A 14,700-nucleotide genomic window follows, 5' to 3' on the forward strand; every position below is an offset into this window, starting at 1 on the left:
AGTTGCATCTTGTTTCACTGTTAGCAATCTCATTTTCCATTGTCTATTGGTGGTTGCTTCATTGTTTAATTTTCACTTGTCTCTATTGTCATATCATATAAGTGGATAATCCTAACAAGCACTCTAACCAAAGGCATTTGAAATGTTGTCATTGTTTCATTTGAGTAATCCTAAAGTGCTTCATTGGTTCATTATTGGAATCTGATAATCTTGTGCCCTAAGTGAATATTCAATAAGCTTGGTTATAAGTTGTTTAATTTCCCATATTGAAGCATTTTGCCATAATTGTAATCTCATTGAAGCAATCTAATCATCATTTGCATTATCATTTTAGATTTAGTATTGCATTTTAAAATTTACCTCCAAGCATAAGCTTGGTTGTATAGAAAGTTAGGACCACCTTCTTCATCTCCAATTTGAGAAGTTTGACCCTTACTCAATGGTTAAAACGAGTGACCTTGCAGTTCTCTTGTGGGCAATCCCTTGTAGGAACGGAGGCACTTGGGTTGTTAGAACTCTTGGGTAGGTATCATTAATGAGGCCTTAACCTCCTTCCCTAGCAATTCTTTCTACAACCTTGTTTAAGATTTGCTTCAATAATTGAAAGGAAGGCCTTCAACCTTAGCATAGGCATTTAATTAAAATCAACCAAGATCTTGCATTTCACTTAGATAGATCTTGCATTTATCCATTATCATTTATCATTGATCATCGTAATTTGAATTGTGAGCCTAATTTGTTTGCAAGTTTTACGTCCTTTGAATATCATCTTTTTTTGGAGTCACAAGTTTCTTTTTCTTGCAATTGGTCTTAAAGGTTTTATTGCTCATATATCTGATTATCCTGATCTATTGATTTCTTGTATTAACATTTCTTTGCAGCATTGCTTATCTTGTAGCTTGAGATCTCGTTTATTATTGCGCAAGTACCTTTAAATTCATTTGAGCATTAAGGCACTGATCTCTCACTGCTTCATCTTAAGTGTTATATTGATCTAATTGAATATATCTTTTAGCTTGCATTGCTCAATTTAATAATCTAACTTGTCGTCTAATCTTAATTCAAGTTGCTATGAGAAGTGATTGCCTTGCCCTTAGATCTCCTAGACTTTTTGTTTCAACAAGTTTTTCCTTAGTTTTCTATCTTTAGGGACTACCCCCCTTATCTGGCCTAGGAGAGAGATTAAACGGAGTGAGTAGGGAATAGGTGACAGCCCCTACTCTGAGTGTTGCGCCATAAGGACTATACCTTGTGGGGTTGGAAACTTTCCCACATCTAGGTGTACATCTTAGGTGACAATAGGGCCTCTACCCCATTGTTGTCCCACTGTCTAGTTTATTCCTTGTAGGGTTTCCCTCTCCAAGCCCTGCTAGATTTTGCAACAACACACTCTAGATCATGTCTTATCAAAATTGCCACTTGTCTGGTTGCTGTTCATCAATTAAAACTAATTTTCTCAAAATAGCCACCTGACTTGATAACAATAAACACCAAGTCATGCCATGATGGCACAAATGGGATGACAACACACATTCAGATTGGCAATTTAGGCTGCTGCTGAGATCAGACCTGCATCAAGAGGTGGATTGTCTTTGTCATTCTTGGTGGGGTGACATTATGATCTTAAATTTTTAACATAATACTATTTCTGCTTTGTTAATGTTTTAATAAAATTTTATTTTTAGTTTTTTGTGGGTAAACCTGCATGTGATAGGGGAATGTAAAGGTGGTTTGGAAATACTTGTGAAAATTCCCTGTCAACAGGGATGAAATATTACTTATCTTCGAGAAAAGCTTGGGTGCATCTAATCTTCTTCCATGATAGTGGATGATAAATTATTATGCATGGAATGCGAGATAAATTCCGAGTGAAAATCAAATACTTATGCTTGCATTGCCAATATTGCTACATGTGTTTTCAGAAAAGACTTTAGTTGTTTCTACTATTTCAATTCTCCTTTGTTTGAGATATGTACTGCTGAAGTTCCATGGAAATTTTATTTGGCAAATATAAACAATTTTATTGGCAAATTTTATGGCTCTGAATATGAGGCTTATACATTATTATGCATAACATGTTAAAACCTGTTTGCTGGCCTTGTGTTTGGACCCAGGCTGAGGCACTAGCTAAAACTCAGAAACGGCTTGGAGAAACGATGGGAGAACTTGGGTTAGCATTTTTCAGATTAAGTAAATTCGAAAATGAGGAGGCTCCTTCAAATTTTCAGAGGGTGAATGCATCAGATCTGAAATGTGTTGGTACTGCTGCTGTGAAAGCAAGTAGATTATATCGAGGAGTCAATGCACAATCAACAAAACATTTGGTATTTCCTTTGCATTGATGCGGCTGTGGGGACCTTTTATGAAATTCATCAATTATGTTGCTAACCTTGTTTTGAACTCTGTTTGATAGATAACTTTCATCTGTAGGTTTTATATCAAAGAGGTACATAGTAAAAGACTAAAATATTCGTTCATACTTTCCAGGATCAGATACATGAGTACGTTGGCTTGATGCAAGCTGTACACACAGCATTTGGTGATCGATCTGATGCTTTATTAACAGTACAAACACAAATGTCTAAACTTTCTTCAATGAACAGTCGGGTTGAAAATCTTGCAGCCGCATCCTCAAAGATATTTGGAGGTGATAAAACCAAGAATCGTAAAGCAGAGGAATTAAGAGATATTATAAAGGTTACAGAGGAGGCACGAGATTGTGCAATAAGGGAGTATGAATGTATCAAGGTAATAGGTCTTTGATTTGATGTCATTATACCCTTTTTTATTCATTGCGATAGAAAGATTGTTATAGAAGGCCGTTGGTATATAAGTGCCAGCAAGAATATTTACTTGGCGGAGTACTTTGGCCGACCAAATTGGCATTTCTGAATGTTTTTGGTGACCTTCATTAGTGTGGAGAGCTATTTTTGGGATGACTTTCAACTGAATTATATTTTGATAATATCCTTATTGTAGATCAATTTTGGTGAAAATTGAAATACTTGTCTTCTGTATTTCAACACTTGCATATACTTTCACATGGTTTGGACTTTGGACCAACCTGACTGACAGGTTGTTATATAACAGCCTACAAGTGTCATACCATATGTATAAAATGATGTTAGATGTAAAGTGATGGATGGTTTAACTTTAGACTCTCCTCTAGTTATCTAACTTCCTTAACTGCCTAATATAGCACATATTTTTGGTCATGACATTTCTGACATGAATGATCTCTGGTTGCCATTTGAGTTTCACCCTTGCGTAATTGTTTAACAAAGAATCTAATGACTAAGCAATGCCATAATCATATATTTCGATCCTCTTTTGTATGAGGGTGATAGTTAGGAGTACAGACTTTTCCGCAGGGAGTCTGGACTTGTTAGATGTTCAATTTCTGGTATGTGGTGATCGAGGGCACAAGTAAGTTTTGACGTTGAAACTTGACAGATTAATCCTTGTGCTAGTTTGATGATATGCTTCATGTGTTGTGCTAGCAGTTCCCCAACTGGTAGGTCCTAGAAGGTGATGGAATGTTTGTTTATGAATTCATTCATATCAATTTTCCGACAGTGTAATGAAATTTGTACAGCATAGTAGTTGCTTGTGTCATCGTGTAGACTGCAATATTGCTTTGTTTTTGTGGCATAACATCTTGTTATTGTTGTTGATCTTTTTTATTTTGTGTGGCGATAGTAATCAAGTTGGAGGAGGTTTAAATGTTAGAGATTTTCCTTACTTTCTTGTTAGTTTTTGTAGCATTGGACAAGTTTTCTAGTCTCAATTTGTGTCTAAGAGGCTAAGGAACATGAGATCTCCAAAACCTAGAAAAGGTTTCGCGAGATAAGCTTGCAAAACCCCTCAATTAAATTAATTGATCAATAATTAAAAATTGCCAAAGTGTAATTTAGGAAAATTGATTAATTAATGGGAATTAATTGAGGATGATCAAGAATGCCCTAGAGACTCACATGGATCGAGCCTAAGATCTTAGCCGTTGATGAGGATCTAATCATGGCCGTTGAAGCTCTAGCGAGAGATTATAAGAGCATGTTGATGGGATGAGGAGATATACAAGTGAGGGAGTGAGCATCTAGGCAGTGCAAATTTCCTAGTGCACAGTGATTCTGTGAGGGAAGAATTTCAAGCTAGTGGAGGAGCATCAGTGATTGAGGGAGCAACAGAGAGAATTCCAGAGGAACTTCCTAGTAGATTTCCAATGTCGGAGAGGTAGGAAAGAGAGAGTCTGAATTATTTTGTAGAAGAGCCGTCTAGGCAGTGCGAGTGAGCGAGAAACCCCAGTGTGAGTGCCAAGAAGAGATCGATTCAGTTGTTGAAGGATAGGAGACCACTTGGAAGGTAGAGCGTGTCATTTCGAGAGGCAAAAGGAGGCTAGACGACCCAGTTGGAAGCAGTTTCAAGGGCCATCCAGTCTTGCGCAGGCCAACAGTGCGAGCAACCAATAGGCAGTGTGAGCAAGCCAGAAGGGGGTCAGTTTATTTGTAGAGGGAGAAAATTCTCTCCAAATTATTTTGCCAATATATTTTATGGACTATTGCTAGTTGGGCATTCAGAGTATTGTACTTAGATTTGTTTTTTACTGCTGCATAGTAAAATAAACCCTTATCTACTGCACCGATTTTCCCTTTGGGGTTTTTCTGGGGACATTAGTCCAAAATATTTGTGTTAATTGCGTGCATGAATTTCTCAGTTCCAGTTTGATTTTTCGTAGCGTATTTTTTTTTTTTTTTTTAACGAAGTCGGTTACTTATATATTATAAAAGCCTGTAATACAGAATTCTAATACATAAGGGAAATGGAGCTTAGAGCTGAGATTCAAAAGAGGGTGCGCAGACCCATATTCCTCGCTGCTCCTTTTGTTTAAACAGAAAGCAAAACAAAGACGACTATATTGCCTAACGAAAGAACCTCCTATCCACCTAAATTTACAATGCATCTTTAGGGGTAATGTTGAGTGACCGAGTCTTCTGGATTCCTGGCACTTGCCTTGGTTGAAGCTTCAGCTTGGTAGCTTTGGGTAAGGGAGCGAATATGTTCGATGGCCGCTTCCAGGTGGCTGCATCTTTCTTTTAAAGATTCAATCTCTGTCTTCCTCTTATCCAATTTTTTTCGCTTTGAATTCCTGTCTGGGTGGTAGTCTTCTTGCAGTTCTTTGAGTTGCTGGGTCAAGCGATTTATCATGAATGTGTGGGCCTTGCACATGGTGCAGTCCCTGTTGTTAAAAATGTTGTCCAGAGGGTTGCCTGGTTGAGCCTGGCCTGCTGGTTGTTGTTGCTGATCTGCCATCCTGATTGAGAGAAACTCAAGGCTTGTGGGAGGAAGTGAGAGCAGAGATGAGAGGGAGACGATGACACGGGATTGCAGTCGCAGAAAGGAAAGGAGCCGAGGACTGGGAGAGGGCTGAGAGGATGCAAAACAAAACAATCCAGAGACACTGTTGCACTTCAGAAACAAAATAGTCAGCTTATGAATAACAGAGGATGAAATCACAGTTACCAGGGGCTTAAAGCGGAGCTCGGATTCCCGGTGAGAGCTGTTGCCGTCAGCCCGATGCCTTCGCTTGGAGAGAACACGATCACAAAGAACACAACTGCGATTACAAATAACAGTGCTATCTTCCTCCAGAGCTGTGCTATTACCTGAGGCTCGTCTGCAATTTATAAGACCATGGAGGATCCTCATGTGCTTGAGTCTGATCTGGACTGTTCTGTTCTTGGGAGCGGAGAAGTCAGCTGATATGATTTTTCTGCTGTCGAGGGACGTGCGGAGGGGATGGACACGATCCCATATCCTGAAAATGTCTGCGCTATTCAGATAAGAAATCCCGATGAGATATGGCTCAGTGGTGAGAGGACACTTGGATTTCCAATGATGCCAGGATGAACAGAGGGGATGTTTGGGGAAGGGCCGGGTACGGAGAAGATTATTCCTGAGGTGACTGGGCTTCTTGAGGGAGGCGCTGAGGTGGATCTGCTTAGGGGATGGCCTTCTCATACACATAATCATTTTCTTTTACTTGACCTGTTTGTCTTTCAGTGGCCTTATTCGCTTGTTCATCTGCTTCCCCATTGTTTGCTCTGAGGATGTGCTTGAAGGTGACTTCCCCGAGAGTCTTGATGTTTTCCTTAATCCTTTCTGTAATTCTGTTTAAAGCTGTTTGTTTGAAGTCTTTCCCTAATGTCATGGCTGCTATAATAATAGCAGAGTCACCAATTATCAAGAGGCTTTTTAGACCAAGTTTCCTGGCTATGAAGGTCCCCAGAAGGAGGCTGTATGCCTCCGCCTTGTTGTTTGTCATGATGCCCAGACCCCATTCGTATGAAACTATGTGTTTCCCTTGACAGTCTTTAATAACTCCACCTGCTCTCGCTTTGCCCGGGTTGTTCTTTGATGCCCCATCAAAGTGCAAGGTAGGTCTGTTTTGGTTTTTGATCCAGTTTTCCACTTCTTCCTTCGTCCCTCTCACTTTCCAGTCTAGATTCCTAGTTCCTGTGCTTGCTTTCTCCTTTGTTCCCCTTTTGTAGTTAAACTTGCTAATCCAATCTTTCACTCTTTCGTCTGCCGAGTCCAGGTCTGCCTGAGTTCTGCCATTTGCCTCGATGGTCTCAGAGATGAGAGCCATTGTTTTGGCAAGAACGCTGGAGATGCTTGGTTTTTTGTCTTTGAAAATGCATTTATTCCTAGATAGCCATATCTGCCAGCAGAGATTCGCTGGGATACTGTTCCATGTTCTTTTGACTAGACCCATACCCTTACCCGAATGGGGGAAGCTGTTTCCCCATTGCTTCTGTAGGAGAGCGATTTGGTTGGGGAGGTCATTGATGCTTAGGGGGCTAATTATTTGATTCCAGCAAGCTCTTGCAAAGGGGCAATCCCTAAAGAGATGGGTACTGCTTTCCTCAGCTTCCCTACACATGCAGCAAATTGAAGGCCCTTGAATGCCCTTCTTCCTGAGATTTTATGCAGTGAGGATTTTACCATGCAGAAGGGTCCAATTAAAAATCTTAACCTTTGGCAAACACTCAATTCTCCACGTTGCTTTATGAAGTGGCCAGTTATTGATTGCTGAGGCATTTTGCAAGACTTTGTATCCCTCTTTGGCCGTGTAGCTTCCCCCATTAGGGTCCCAGACATATTTGTCTTCTGCCATTCTGTTTGTGGGGGCCGAGCCTATTAGAGAAGTCTTGAGCTCGATCCAGAGGTTCTTGAGGTCATCCGGGAGGGGGAGAGGTCTCCAGTCTATCCAACAGTCCTGATCCCAGATAGAGAGGTCATAAAGAGATTTGATCTTAGCCTCTGCCATCCACCTTTGCAGGGCCCTGTAGTTGGGGAGCATAGCCCTTGCTTCCATACCCATTATCCTGTCCTCCCAAATATTAATAGTTTTGCCATTCCCCGGAGCTTTGGAGATGCAAGATTTGAATTGAGGAAGAGTTTTTTTGATCAGCTTCCACACCGGAGTGCACTGTCTTTCAGTGATGTTTTCTGAGAGAATGCTGCTGTTGGTCCCGTTTAAATATTTTTTCTTGAGCACCTCTGTCCACCAGGTCCCTTTCTCATTTAGAATTCTCCAAACAAGTTTATAGCCCATTGCCATGTTAGCTAGTCTTGGAATTCTGATTCCGAGCCCTCCTTTTTCTAAGGGAAGAATGACCTTATCCCATTTAACCAGGCTGAATTTCTTTGTGTCTTGCTTTCCTCCTTTCCACAAGAAACCTCTGATAATCAGTTCCATGTGCTTATGGATGCCTGCTGGTGCGAGAGTAGTAGCAAATTGGTAGATTGGAAGGGCTGAAAGGATGGCCTTTATGAGAATGGTTCTGCCTGCCAAATTAAGCCAATGCACTCCCCAGCTCTGGAGTTTCCCTCTTAATTTCTCAATAAGCTTTGCCCAGATCTCAGCTTTGATAGTTTCCTTGGCTAAAGGGAGCCCTAAGTACAGAAAATGGGACCAGTTCCCTTGGGCAGGGATTTCCATAATTGTGGAGATTCTCTGAGTTATGTTTCTTGGGACATTCCAGGTATAAATCATGCATTTGTTGTTGTTCAATTTGCCTCCAGAGGCTTGAAGAAACTGCTCCAGTGTGTTCTTGAACCTCCTGGCCATTATACTGGAGGCACCCCCTATTAGCAGAGTATCATCTGCGAAAAGGGAGTGATTAATTCCCTTTGAACCCCGGACTATATCCACCCCTGTTATTTCTTTTAGTTTTCGCTTGTTCTCCAGATGTAAGCTGAGGGTTTCAGCCATTATAATGTAGAGAAAGGGTGACAGTGGGCATCCCTGCCTCAGGCCTCTTGAACTCTTGAAGGCTTTGCAGGGCCTTCCATTGATAAGGGGAGCTGTCCAGTTATGGGAGATGCATTCCATGACCCGATTAGTGAAGTGCTCTGAGATACCAAATTTCTTTAGGACTGCCTGAAGGAAGGAATGGTTTACCCGGTCGAAGGCATTCGCCATGTCCAGCTTGATGATCATGCCCCTCTCCTTTCTGGACATGCTGCTGTGTATTGCCTCTTGGATGAGGATGACATTATCCGTGATGTGTCTCCTGGGAACAAAGCCTCCTTGGTTCTCGGAAATGAGGGAGGGAAGCACTTTTTTTAGCCTGTTTGCCAATATCTTAGTGATGATTTTGTAAGAAACATTACACAGGGAAATAGGGCGGAATCTATCAAATGATTGAGGGTTTGAGTCTTTGGGGATAAGGGCTAGATGGGAAGACTTGATGTTGCTGCCCATTTTGCATTTAATAAAGAAATTCTTTGCCATTCTTATGTAATCCTTCTTAATGATTTCCCAGTGGGTTCTGTAAAAGGCCACTGTGAAACCATCTGGACCAGGAGCCTTATCCATTGGCATGCTTTGGATAGATTTGACTATCTCCTCCATTGTTATCTCCTTATCTAACTCTATGTTTTGGGCTTCTGTAATTTTGCTCTTGATTATATTTAGAAATTCCGGGTTTTCCAAGTAGTGAGGATCAGCAGTCAGAAGAGTTTGAAAATGATAAGACGCTGCTTCTTTGATCTCCTCGTGCTCTGTTAGAACTCTGCCCTCAACTGCAATTTTCCCAATGTTGTTCCCTGCTCTCCTCAATTTGATGCTGTTATGAAAAAAGGAAGTATTCTTGTCGCCTGATTTAAGCCAGAGGCATCTCGACTTTTGCCTTTGCTCTTCCTCTTCCACCCTGTTCTGCTTATACAACTCCATGTACAGCTCATTTTCCTTCCTTAGATCCTCTTCTGTATCTTGGCCTTTCTCTTTTTCTTGACTCCACTCAGCAAGCTTCTTTTGTAGAACGATTTTTCTTTTTCCTTCCTCGGTTGCATAATTTCTTGCCCATTGTTTGATGGCTGTCCGGAGAAGTTTGATCTTAGTTTCCCATATGAAGTGTGGGGAGCCTGTAACTTCTGTTGCCCAACTGTCCTTTACCAAATTCCTGAAATCTTCACTGCTGTCCCACGCTCTGTTGTACTTAAAGGGTATCGGCCCCATATTTTCCCTTTTAACCAGATGCAAAGCCACTGGTTTATGATCTGATATGTAGCCTTGGATGACTGTGCTTTGGATCCTTGGGAAGTTGGCCACAATTCTTTCTTGAACCAGAATACGATCCAGCCTCTCTTTGATGTTGTTTTTTCCGGTTCTCTTGTTTGACCAAGTGAAACGCCCGTTCTGAGGCGGTATGTCAACAAAACTGTGATCTTGGATGATTTGTTCCAGTGCATCCCTTGATGGGTCTGCAAAAAAATTTCCCCCCATCTTCTCTTCCGCATTCCTTATCAAATTCAAGTCTCCTCCCAAGAAGATATTTCTACCTTGGGCATTCATTAAGTCTGTGGTGATTGACTCCCAGCAAGAAGCTTTCTCTCTGAAGTGGGGGGGGGCGTAGATATTGTAAATGGTGTAATCTTCAGTTCCAGATATGTTTTGCATATCTAATCTTAACCACCATCTATTCTGCCTGCTATCTTTGAGTTTCCATTTAGTTTTGTCCCAAAGTGTACCTATTCCGCCTGAGGCTCCTACTGCGCTTAGTGCTATTCCTTCATAATTTCTGCTTCTGTTCACACTGCTTTGAAACTCCTGCTCAGTAATTTTGGTCTCCTGAAGTAGTAGAAAGTCTGGGTGTTCCAATTTAAGAAGATCACGGACTGCATTAGCTTTTAGGGAGGAGCCCATCCCCCTACAATTCCAAGAGACCAGATTCATCATTTACTTTGTTTGATATGTGGTCCACTTCTCTCCTTCACCTTCTCCCCGCTTCCTTTGGTCTTATCAAGATATGTGTCCATTGGCTGTTGGGTCCCTGTAGCCATTTCCTTTGCAGCATTCTCATCCCTTATCTCCTTGTTTGATTTCCTTCCAACTTTCCTGGGTGGGTCGGTGGATGTGATGTTTTCCTTCGCTTTGTTCCTTGTTAGGATTCTTTCAACAGTTTGGGGAGGGGAAGTCTGAGGGGGGGAGGGAGGGGTTGATTTGGGGCCTCTCGGAGAGAGGGGAGGGGAGGAGGGTTCCTCTGCTGAAAGAGATTCGAAAGGGTTGGAGGAGGAGGGGAATGAGGGGCCAGATCCAGAGGGAAGGGAATGAGGGTTTGAGGTATCAAAAGGGGGCTTTGAGGAGGTTCCTGGGGGGGGATTTGACTTTTTCTTCTTCACTATTTCCCAAGCTTCTTCCGGGGCTTCAACATTGTTATCAGAGTTTACTGATTTATTTTTACTACATCTATTAGCAAAATGCCCATATTCGTGACATACCTTGCACTTGAACGGCAGTTGCTCATAGTCCACTTGCTGTATATGCGTCCATCGGTCCACCTTGAGTTTGATCGCTTCCGGTAAGCCTTTCCCCAGGTCCACTTCTACACATATCCTTGCACATGCGTGCATGTTCTCCTTTGGTTCCGATCTATCAATGTACTTCCCTACAGCATTCCCTATTGCTTTCACAGATTCATCTCCCCAGCAGTGGAGGGGCAGATGGGGGAGACGGACCCAGACCGGAACAGCGCTAGGAACATCCATCTCTGGATCAAAGTCAGGAGTCCACCTGTTTAGGTAAAGGCCTCTGGTGTCCATAAAGTATGGGCCGTTCCTAAAAATGAGATTGCGATCTTCCACCGATTCGAAAAGGAAGGTGAAGAATCCCCTCCCGCAGAATCTTATTGCTATCTTTCCTTGGACCATTGCGTTCCAGTTCCTTTCTACCCATCGTTGAACTGTGCGGGGGGAGGGCCATAGCCCCGTGAACTGGCCAACCAAACCACGATCAGCTAGGGCAACCGCTGCTTTCCTCGGAAGTGCAGGAGGGAGCGGAACTTCCGGGATTTCGTCCAGCTTCTTGATGAACTTTGAGGCAGTGGGGCGTATTTTCTCAGAGGCGTTCTCTTGGATTAGAGAGTCAAAGGTCTTCTCCAGGTCTTCATGTTCTTTGAAAGGTGGATCCATTGCAGGGGGGATCAGAAGCACCAGAGGCGCTCCTGCGAAAGGCTAAGGAGGGGAAGGGCCGCAGGTCCCCAAGAACGGGCAGGAGGCCCCAGGTTGAAAGGGAGCAGGCAGTCGGGAGAGGCAGCCTAGCAGCAGCAGCGCTGCCAGGCGCAGGCGCGCAGAGGTCAGAAGCACGCAGCAGCAGCAGGTCGGGCGCGGGAGCAGCTCCGAGCAGTCCGTCCAGGAGGAGATCCCTAAAATTCTTCGTAGCGTATTTATTTTGTTGTGAAGAATTGTAGTGTGATTTATTTGATATTAATCAAAAAATTAATAAACTACTAATGAGTGAGGAGAATAAATTCCAATAGTTGCTGTTTAAAGAATTTTCACATTTCTCTCAAATTTGTTGTAAATATCTCTGAAGGATTCAAACATTCTATGTCGAGGATATGCATTCGTCTCGAAGGTACAATATTTGTGAGGATATAAAGAAGGTATTGTTCCATTGTGAGAACAATTTTATGGCATATTATTTTATGAGATACAATACTAACCTTGACAACCATTACATGGGAAATCAGATGTGGTTTAGTTGATGTTAAATTTGGACAACTAGGTCCAAACTCCATGTTCTGATGCTCAGATTAAGAGGCTAATATTTTTGTTGGATTCCTCTTTCTGAGAGGTGTAAAATCCATATAAAAACAGTCTTAATCCGATGAGCAGAACTTATATTTTGAATTTATTATTCTTAATAAATTATATGTGCAAGGTCAACCAGTTTTGTAATGTAGGCTCACATGCCCAACAGATGTGTCACACACCCTCATTGATGGATATATATAAAGGAAAAGTTGGAGAGAATTTGAACACAACACAACTCACATCTTCCTCTCTCATCCTAAAAAGTACGAGCTACCTGGAGGACGAATTTCAGCCACACGTGGGAAAAACGAAGAGGATTTTTTCTGCTAGGGTTTCGCAGAAGTTTGACCAGCGTTGACTTTGGTCAAAGCTTGGTCCAAACAAGCTGAAAACTTGTGGGAGGTTCGATTTTTGAAGGCCGTACTACTTGGCACAAAAATCGAGGTCAAAGGGTTGTCTGTTTTGCTGCTGCATTGACTTTTAGCTTGCTGCCCCTGCGTTGACTTTTCAGGACAGCGTTGACTTTTGTAGAACTGACTTGGGTTGACTCATCTACTGGTTGGAGGGTTGTTGTGACACATGCTGGGCTGGCTGACCATAGGAGACTTTGCTGGTTGAAGCATCCTGTTGACTGCCGAAACGAACACATACATTTTTCTTGTTTCTGATTTGTCTTCTGTAAGATCTGCTTATATGTTCTATCTGCATTTTGCTTATCTACTTGTATGATTGCTGTGAGAAAAGTGAAATTGCTCTTAGCATAGAACATCTTCAAAACTTTACATGGTATCAGAGCTGAGGTGAAGACAAACTCTATCTATAGCAATCATCATCGAAGGAAATGGATTCCTCTAAGCTTGAATTCAGGGAGAATGACAAGCTGACTGGAAGTGATGACTTCCATGCCTGGAAGATGTTATTAGATCTCAAATTAGAAGATCATGATCTCCTAGATCATGTGACAGGGAAGATTCAAGAACCTCCATCAAATGCCTCTGCTGCTGTTAAACACAAGTACAAGAAGGGAGAAATCAGAGCAACGCTGCTGATCAGGGAATCCATAAATAAGAGTCTGGTTGCCTACATATCTGAACTAGGCACATCCAAGGAGATGTATGACAAACTGATACTTATGTTCCGAGTAAACAATGTGAACCAAGTGCTATTCCTCAAGAACAAGTTGAAGAATATGAAGAAGGGCCGAGATGAGTCTATTCAAACTTTCTTTATGAAGTTGACCGAAACCAGGAACAATCTGCTAGCTATTGGGGAGACAATAGCTGATCGTGAGATGGTTCTCACCGCACTTGGAGGACTTCCATATGAATGGCAAGTATTCACAACTACCATTCTCAACAATAATACCATCCCTAACTTTGATGAGCTTCTGTCTAAATGTATGCAAGAAGAAACAAGGATGAAGGAATTTGATAATGAAAGAAATGCTGCCTATGTTGCTCATTCCCGAAAGAAAAACTCTGGTGGTTCCAAGGACAAAGGAAGGACTAAGACTCAAAAGAAGAAGGGTAAATGTTTCACCTGCCATAGGACTGGACACTATGCTAGAGAATGCCCCTTCCAGAAGAATTCTCCCGATAGTGACGACAACAACAACAACCGAAGGAATGGGAATCGAAGAAATGACAAATCCAAAGGAAAGAGGAAGGCTCACTTTGAAGGAAACAATCCACCTTCTAAAAGGACCAGAAATTCCAGGTATGAGGAGTCTAATGTTGTTGATAAAAGAAATGAGTATATTCTAATATCTGCTCTCTCAGCTGCATCTCCGCCCGACACTATGGATGTCTGGCTAATCGATAGTGGTGCCTCAAGACACATCACCGGCTTCAAGGAAGCACTTTCTGACATGGTTGAAAGGGATACTAATCTAGATATTATCCTTGGGGATAATGCCACTTATCCTGTGAAAGGGACCGGGACTGTGACCCTCCACTTGTCTCAAGGACAAGTCCTCCATCTACAAGATGTACTCTATGTACCCAAATTGAAAAAGAACCTTGTGTCTGTATCTGCCATGGAAGACAAAGGATTCAATGTAACTTTCTCTGATGGAAAGGTACTCATGTGGAAGAAGAGCTTCAAGGAAGCTATCTCAATTGGTTTTAGGGTTGGTACACTCTACCAGGTTGGAGGGAGTCCGTTGGGAGCTATGACTTGTGATACTATCCGTCAAACCGAACTATGGCACCGAAGATTTGGACACCTTCATTACAAGGCTCTTCCCGAAGCAAGGAAGGTGGTGACAGGGATGCCTGATTTTGGAAATAATCATAAAGGTGTATGTAAGGGCTGTGCTGAAGGAAAACATACAAGGGGACCTTTCCCCTCAAGTGTCACAAAGACATCTGAGATATTGCAACTGGTCCATTCTGATCTTTCCGGTATGTTGTCTGTAACATCCCTGGGGGGATGTTCTTACTATATGACATTTACTGATGACTTCTCTCGCAAAACCTGGATATACTTCTTGAAGAAGAAGGATGAGGCTTTCATGTGGTTCCGTACCTTCAAAGCCTTGGTGGAAAATATGACCGGAAAGAAGATCAAGATTTTGAGGACTGACAATGGCACTGAATATGA

General features: G+C 42.1%; 1 pseudogene across 1 annotated transcript in view; it reads left to right on the forward strand.

Annotated features, from left to right (window-relative positions):
* The window catches only part of LOC149174920 (sorting nexin 2B-like), a 165,115-nt pseudogene that overhangs the window by 25,397 nt on the left and 125,018 nt on the right, over nucleotides 1-14,700 (forward strand). Inside the window, exons 2-3 of the transcript XR_016257954.1 lie at nucleotides 2,115-2,324; nucleotides 2,488-2,748. The product of XR_016257954.1 is annotated as a sorting nexin 2B-like (transcript). The remainder of the gene's footprint in view (nucleotides 1-2,114; nucleotides 2,325-2,487; nucleotides 2,749-14,700) is intronic.

This window comes from Pinus tabuliformis, chromosome 4_1, assembly GCF_031772625.1.
Source record: "Pinus tabuliformis cultivar Carrire ecotype Pingquan chromosome 4_1, CPIR1, whole genome shotgun sequence".
Classification (NCBI taxonomy): Eukaryota; Viridiplantae; Streptophyta; class Pinopsida; order Pinales; family Pinaceae; genus Pinus; species Pinus tabuliformis.